The 7,935-nt window shown below is 43.0% G+C and overlaps 1 long non-coding RNA gene across 1 annotated transcript in view; it reads left to right on the top strand.

Annotated features, from left to right (window-relative positions):
- The first annotated feature begins 1,877 nt into the window (after positions 1–1,877).
- The window catches only part of LOC120402123, a 35,517-nt gene continuing 29,459 nt past the window's right edge, over positions 1,878–7,935 (top strand). The window contains exon 1 of the long non-coding RNA XR_005596994.1: positions 1,878–2,079. This is a non-coding gene — a long non-coding RNA (uncharacterized LOC120402123). The remainder of the gene's footprint in view (positions 2,080–7,935) is intronic.

Genomic DNA, 7,935 nt, shown 5'->3' with positions numbered 1-7,935 from the left:
TAAATGGAAATTCTGTGTTTGTCAGTGTAGCAGAGAGCTTTTTCCATAGGCACTTAATCTCATATATATGTAAATCACTTTTGACAGTGGGGGAGTCTCTTGGACTTAGGTCCCAATTCAACAAAACATGTAAGCACATGCTTAACTTTAAGCATGTGTATTTTTGAAAACTTCATTTCATGGGAAATCTTGAAATTCACTGTTTCACTCCAATTTGGTACAAAAACAAATTTCATATTCATGGAATTTCCCACAAAAGAGAAATTCTGGTTCTACACAGCTCTACTCAGGTACCTTCCAATGATATTGGCACATAAGAGCAAGATGGAGTTATTAATTTTGTTTCCATCTTTGTTTACTGGTTTCTAACTGTAATAATTTCTAGGTCTATTGCAAGACTTTTGCAGTTTTTCTGCAAGTTTTTCTTTTTCATTGTTCTGTCCATCTGAGATACTTTCATAGCATCCATTACTGTAGTAATTGTGAGTGCCCCAGTCTGAATGTATTTGTCCTCATAACACGCATGCGAGGAGAAGTACTACTTTTACAGATGATGGACATAGGCACAAAGAGTTGAAGGGCCAGATTTTTAAAAGGTATTTAGGCACCTACTGATGTGGATAAGTGCCCAGTGGAATTTTCAAAAGTGCCCATTGAGTGTTAGGCACTTAGGCACTTTTGAAAATCCCACTCGATGCCTAGCTGCATCTTTAGGTGCTGTGATGGGGCAAGGCCAGATGGCTACAGTAAAGTAGTGAGGAACAGGTATGTTAGCCCCAGTCTAAACAAATCCCTGGTACCATGGTAACCAAATGGCAGTTGCTCCAGGTTAATCATGATACCTGGGGCCAATTAAGATCCTTCTAGAAGGCAGTGGAGCTAGCTAGATTGATTGGGACATCTGAAGCCAATCATGGGCTGGCTTGAACTAGTTAAAAGCCTCCCACTTAGTCAGGAAGGTGCTGTGCTGTTGGAGGAATGAAGCAGTACAAAGCCATATCAGGTGCAAGGAAGGAGGCCCTGAGGTAATGGTGAAGGTGATATTGAGTGGGGGCTGCTGTGAGGAAGTGGCCCAGGGAATTGTACATGTCCTATTTCCAAAAAGTCAGCTACCATAGCTGCTAATTGTAGGGTCCTTGGGCTCCTCCCCCCATTAATCACTGAGACTGGGAGACAACAAAGACTGTGTGAGGGAGGGTTGCTTCTCCTCACCTCCCTTGTTGGCTTATGATGAAAATGACTCAGTAAGCTGTGACCCTTGCCTTTGGGGAGAGAGAGGCTATGTGGAGGGTCACAGGGATCCTCTGAGGCTAGCAAAATCTGTCAGGAAATGCAGGATCCATGGAGTTAAGGACAGTACTTTGTCACAGTGCCAACATACCTTTAAAAATCTGGCCCTAAGTGACTTTCCCAAGGAAGTCTGTTGCAGAGAAGGTACCTGAACCCAGAGCCGAGCTAGTGACCTAACCACTGAAGCATTGCTTCACTCTCAACCCCTAGACTTTCACAGAAATTGGCTCAAATAAAAACTCTTTGATATTGTTGTGGGTTGGGTGAAAGATCATTAAAACTGGTGGATATAACTCTTGCCCTTCACTTAAGATACCTGTAGAAACAGTTAAGCTGCTTTATAGCCACACCCACCTAAAACAAAGGGATATGTGAGCCCACCACTAATTAGAACTATGTGGGCAAAATACTTTTGCTGGGTATTTTGTGTAAGGGTGTATGTTTTCTGTGAACAGATGAAGTACACAGGAACAGACTTAAAAAGAGTTGCAACTTGGACAAGTATGGTGTGGTGCTGGCTAAAAGAGGTTTGGGGCTGTGAGTAAAGAAAATATCTCTTGTTTGGTTTCTCCTGTGTACAGGGAAACAGGACTCCTTGTAAACAAACAAGAGTGTGTCGAAACTATGACTCCATCATCAATTTCTTCTCCGAGTTGGAAACCTGCAGGGCCTTGAACTCTGACAAGTTGCTCAGGTTTAAAGGGGGTTAACAATATTTGACTGTCCTTGAGACTCTTCCTTCATGGCAGCTGGGTGGGGACTTCCTATTAGAACTCACAGCAGCAACAGGTATGGATACTGATCTGTTGATGTCTCGGTAGTGACTATCCCATAATGAGCTGCAATTCCCCAGTAACAGCTGCTGAATACAATGGGGGGATGGGTATTTAAGTGAATTAGAAACTGAGAGAATTAGTTAATGCCAAGTTCAATAAAAGGAAAAAAAAAAACCCTACAATATACAAGTGATCCTGATAGCACCACTCTCCATACCTAGTGATTAAATCAAAGTGGGAGATAGTTTTATGTGGATTAAGTGTATTTTGTGATGGTTTCAAAGATGCCTAGTATGCTAGATACTTTTTGTAGTTGTGGGGTAATAGATACAAAAAAAAGAAGCTATTTTAAAAGAACATTAAAATTGCAAAGTCAAGAATTAAGGAAGCGTAAGCAAAATTATTCAAGATAATTAAGTCTAAAATACAAAACTGGGTGACTGGGCAACAAAATGGCAGCTGAAATTCAACACTGAGAAATGCAGAGTAATGCAAACTGGAAAGAATAATCCCAATGACATATATAAAATTGTGGGTTCTAAATTAGCTGTTGCTACTCAAGAAACAGATCTTGGAGTCTTCATAGATAGTTCTCTGAAAACTTCAGCGCAATTCACAACCAAGGTAAAAAAGGCTAACAGAATACTAACAATGGTCAGAAAAGAGATAGAAAATAGTATAATGCCACTATATAAATCCATGGTGTACTCTCACCTTGAATACTATGTCCAGGTCTGGTCGCCCTATCTCAAAAAGGATATAGTGGAAGTAGAAAAGGTTCAGAGAAAGGCACCAAACATGATCAAGGGCAGGCAATTGCTTCCATAGGAGGCGAGACTAAAAAGATTGGGCTGTTTATCTTAGAAAAGAGGTGACTAAGAGGGGAACATGATAGTGGTCCATGAAATCATGAATGGGTGGCAAAAGCGAATAGAGAAGCATTTTTTATCCTTTCCCACAATACAGAAACCAGGGCACAGCAGATGAAATTAATAGGCAGTGGGTTTAATATAAACAAGAGGATTTTCTTTTTCACATCACTTAAATCTCTAAGTACTGGAATGGCTACTCCAACTGCCCTATTCTGTCCACTCCCCCTGAAGCTCTGGTACTGGCCACTGTCAGAGACAGGATACTGGGTTAGATGGACCATTGGTCTGACCCAGTATGTTAGCTCTTATGTTTATAAGTCAGCTCCCTTCTGAATATGCATTATGATCCTTTTTTTAATTACATGATCATATACTGTCTTTTCCATTGGACCCTTGCCTCATTTAATGCACAGGGTGGAGGATGCTCACTGAATGAGCAGCCATTCAATATTTTGTTTTCTCCTCGTTCTTCAGTGCGTGGCCCTAGGCATTATTTACTGCAAACTGTTCAAACCCTGGTCCAAAGACAGAATTGTTAATTTCCTCAGGGCTTTTGTATGGTACTCATCACTATCAAATCTGAGTGATTCACAACTGTTAATTAATACCACACTTCCATGAGATGAGGGGTGGTAAGATCCCCATTTTACAAACAGGGGACTGAGGCACAGAGATTAAAGTCAAACTTTTGGGTGCCCAATTTGAGAATTTGATTTTTCAGAGTACTTTGCACTATACAGCACTTTATACATTAAAGCATCTGCTTTCTGGAGACGGATAACAACCCTCCTCATTGAGCTCCAACTCCATCACTCAGCTACAGGCTCTTGGGAAACTATGGAGGGGTATTTTTGTTATTTTTATTGAGTTTGCAGGTATCTCAGTCCAGGGCAACTGCACCTATTTTCCCCCTCTACAGTATGGCAAAGGCACTCATTCTAGGATCCCAGCTCCCCAGCACTGTCTCTCTTGGGTGGAGACTTACATCTCTCTCCCTATGACTGGGGTATTTTGGGCTGAACAGTTCTCTGACTATAGTGTGATATCCCCAGCAAAAGATAGGTCACCCAAACAGGCCTGCTTCGCTTTGCTTCTCTCCTCAGAGATGATACTCAGTGTAATTGCCACAGTTAAGTTACCACACAACTCTTTCTAAGTAAGCACATTTTATCCTAAAGGTAAAAGCATTGCAAAGAAAACATATAATAAACAATAAAAGAACCTATATGCATGCTAATAAGCCTACCAGAGATCACACCCTGACTCCAGCCTTGTGATCGGGCAAGTGTGCAGTTCTTCAAACCCTACCAAGGGTTTTGTTGTGGTTTTAAGTTCATAGCACCCTTTGCTCACAAAAACAGTCTTATGGGGCCTCAATAGGCCAAAGTCCTTCCATTCCTTCTGTAAGGATTGGGGCCTCCCTGGGACAGAAAGTCCTGTCCATTTGCTGGATCAGAAAGATGGCCCTGAGTCAGTTTACCACCAGGTTATTTATCCTAAAATAACCTAAAATTTATCCCATTTATCCTTTCATTGTATGTTGGTCCCTGGAGAAGCCTCTTTGAAATCATTTATGCAGACCTCTCCAGGAGGGTGGTGCTTTCTGGGAGATGTTGGAAATTGAGCGACTTTGACTAATCCCCACCTCTCCCCCACTGTTCTCAGCTCCTGGAAGAGCTGTAGTTTTACCCTTCCCACTGAAATACATGCAATCGCTCAATAACCCATAAACAACTGCATTTTTAATACTATGGACTCCAAAGGTATTAAACTTAATTCAATAAGGTTTATCCTGGAGATTGCCCTATTTGTCACAGTGGGCATGCAGCGTTTAACTGTTGCTATGTAGTCAGTTAGTTAATTGTTATCCCTGATTCCCCTGTCTTTCCTTGTAATAATTTTTTGGGTTTATCTTTATAAATGACTGTTCATTAATTATTTGTAATTATCATAAATAATGTCACTGAGGACATCTAAATTATGCACCTGACCAGTAGGTGGTAGAGCTGATCACAAAGAATCCTGGCCCAGAACCTCAAAAGTATTTTGGCACCTAATTCCCGTTGATTTTAATGTGTTAAGAAGAGTCTAAATACATTTGGGGATCTGGGCCCCAGTGCCCATTGGTCGTAAGGGAGTCATCAGGCCCCAGAGGAGGGAAGAATAAGGTGCTCTCCCATAGTTAGGGACCAAGGGTGCTCCAGGAAAGAGTTACATAGTGAAGTCAAAAAAGTGGTTTGTGCTCCAGAGCTGAGCTCTGTGGGAGTGATGATAAGGACGCACATCTTTGCCTGCAGTGGTGAGAGTGTTTAGTTCATAGGCTGTCAGTCTTACAGTAAAGACCTACAATTTTAAGCAAAGGGGCAGTAGTATTTGGACAATAACCCAGCACTAGGTGAAATAACAAAAAGCCAAATGTCACAAACATAAACAAAATAATGGCATTTTGAGTCCCCGGTTGTGCAGGATATTTTGATATGGTATCAAAGCTCTCTTGGGATTATGAGCCATTGTGGCTTCTTACAAATCTATCCTTAAAAAGCAAACATGGCTTTTTTCTCCTGGCTCCACTCCCCGCAAAACATACTGCTACTGAATTCATTTAATTTTTATAACATGGTGTCTTAAATATTGTTCCTCGGTAATGCAACTTATCTACAACTTTGTCTGATCATTCTGGAAAGCTTGGATTTATTTTTTTAGCCTGGGGTATATCTTCTAATTTTCCTATTATTCAGTTATAATGAAAGCTGACAAGAAGCCTAGTTGTGATGCAAGGGAATGAAAAGACAGGTCTAAAGTAGATTATTGTTTGGTTATGGCAGGCAGGGTTAGTTGTGTCTGTTACAGCTGTCCCCCTGCTGGATTCCTTCCCCCCCCCTCCTTTCTGTTTGTGCTAAGTGGCCGCCCCCCCGGCCATTGAACTGACCAAAGTCACAGCCTGGCCCTGCTCATGGGGATGGCTTGTGCAGACTGACTGGAGCCATTGCTCTGCTCAGGGGGGAGACTTCTTGCTCCTTTGTCTAGCTTCTTTGTTCAGACCCAGCTCGGTGTAGGGTGCTCTGCCCAGGAATGCAAGACCTAAAGTGGCCAAATAGCTGAGTGTATGAGTCATACCTGTGGCTCAAAAACTTGCCCAGGCATGTTCTGTGCTCACCTGCAGCCTTCTCTCCTCCCCTGTAACAAGGGGAACCAATCAAAGTTACTGGCGGGAAACTGCCTGAGTTTGCCTTTAAAACCAGACATTTTCTGATCAGACCCCCGGAGAGGTTCCTGCATTGCCACCTGGTCTGATCAGCTAGGGGTCTTTGGGGGGCCCTCTCCCCGCTCTCGTTTGTTTTTGAGCGTACCCCCGTTTTTAAACTCCCCTCCCACGAACAACGAATTTTGCCTGGAGATCTCCTGATTATTGTAAGCGAATCAAGTCCTCTCTGCGTCCTCTGATGCTGCTGCTGTTCCTGTCTCTGTGCTTGCTGCTGTCCTGGGGATTGGTAAGGAAAACCTCTTGCACACTCCCCTTGTTCTAACTGCTGGCTTTCTTTCCCCAGCAGGCAGACCCAAGTTAACTCCGTGGTCTGTGCTCTGTAACTGCTCTGCTTCTAGCTCCGCAGTGCCTTTGCTGCTAGAAATAAACCTGTGCCGCTGCTAAGCTGTGCCTCCCTGGACTCTATCCTGGGCAGCCTACTTGCAGTCGTCCCACTGCTGCAGCTACCACCTTAAACCCCGCCCTTGGAGCTGTATCCTGGGCACACACCACTCTGCCCTCTGGAACTACCCCTAGTATAAGGTGCACCCATTAGGTTAGGGTTAGCCTTTAGTCTAGATAAATTGTAATTTCATTTTGCATAGCTGTGGTTAAGTTAGGTTTAAAGAATTGTTTGTATTGTGCTCTGTAAGTTAAGTTTAAAAAATTGTTGCATTGTGTTCTGTTGCTTGCTAATTTGTGTAGTCTTGGTTAAGTTAGATCATAGATAAGATTTTGCTGTGTTCTGTATAATTGTGGTTAAGTCTGTCTTCCCGCTGCCCTAACCCGCCCCCCCCCCCCGAGCTTGCCCGTGTCTCCCCGCGAGCTCCCCAGTCACTCGTTGCAGTCTCTCTGATGTTTAAACTTGCAGCCTGTCTGCTCTCTGTGTCTCCCTGAGTTTAAATCTCCCTCCGCAGCGCCTCTGCGTTTGGTCTCTGCTCCACCACGTGCTCCTCTCCCCCCATCCCCCAACCTCATTCCTCTACCACTGCCCCTCTCTCTCTCTCTTTTAATCCCTTCCCCCACGTGTTCACCCCGCTCCTACTGCTGCCAAACCTCAATTGTATTGCTGAAATCTAGCATAAAACCCCATTGGTTACCCTTTTTCTCTCTGACACACCTCACATTTTGCATTTACACCACTGTAACACATTTTTACCTAGAGTTGTTGGTTATTTAACACATTTTACCCATAACTGTTAGTTGGTTATATGCTGCTGTGACACACCTTTTACACAGAAATTGTTAGCTACCTGTTACATTTATACTTCAGTGTTAATTGGTTACCAAATGTATTGTACCCCACTATTGAAACCCCCTATACTATTTACTAAAAGAAACCCCTCCCCAATTGTCTACCTTAACAAACCCCATACCCCTCACTATTGAATTTTCCCTGTTTTTGCATTTTTCTTAATAAAGCTTATTTTGCACCCCACCAGTGCAGTAGTTGTCCCCCAAGATCCCCTACCTGCTGGCAGGGTCAAGTTGGAAGTCTTATGCAGAAGGGTTAAATAGCTCAAGATGAGCACTGGCACTGTCTGAGGCTGGAATGGAAGCAGCAGTTGCTTTGGTACAGAAAAGAGATCTTCCTTTAGCCCAATCAAGATGTGGGGAAACTACATCAGGTTATTTTGGGGTCTTTTTTACTCCTTACAGTTGCACTTGGATAATGCTCTCTTTTTTAGAGGCATTCGTATTGAAATCATTGGCAATAAAAAACCTAGGAGTCAGGGGGACAGGTCTCCTATGT

This window comes from Mauremys reevesii, linkage group 3 (assembly GCF_016161935.1).
Source record: "Mauremys reevesii isolate NIE-2019 linkage group 3, ASM1616193v1, whole genome shotgun sequence".
In the NCBI taxonomy this organism is placed as follows: Eukaryota; Metazoa; Chordata; order Testudines; family Geoemydidae; genus Mauremys; species Mauremys reevesii.
Note: the sequence above shows the minus strand (reverse complement) of the source record. Positions and strands in the feature narration are given on the sequence as shown.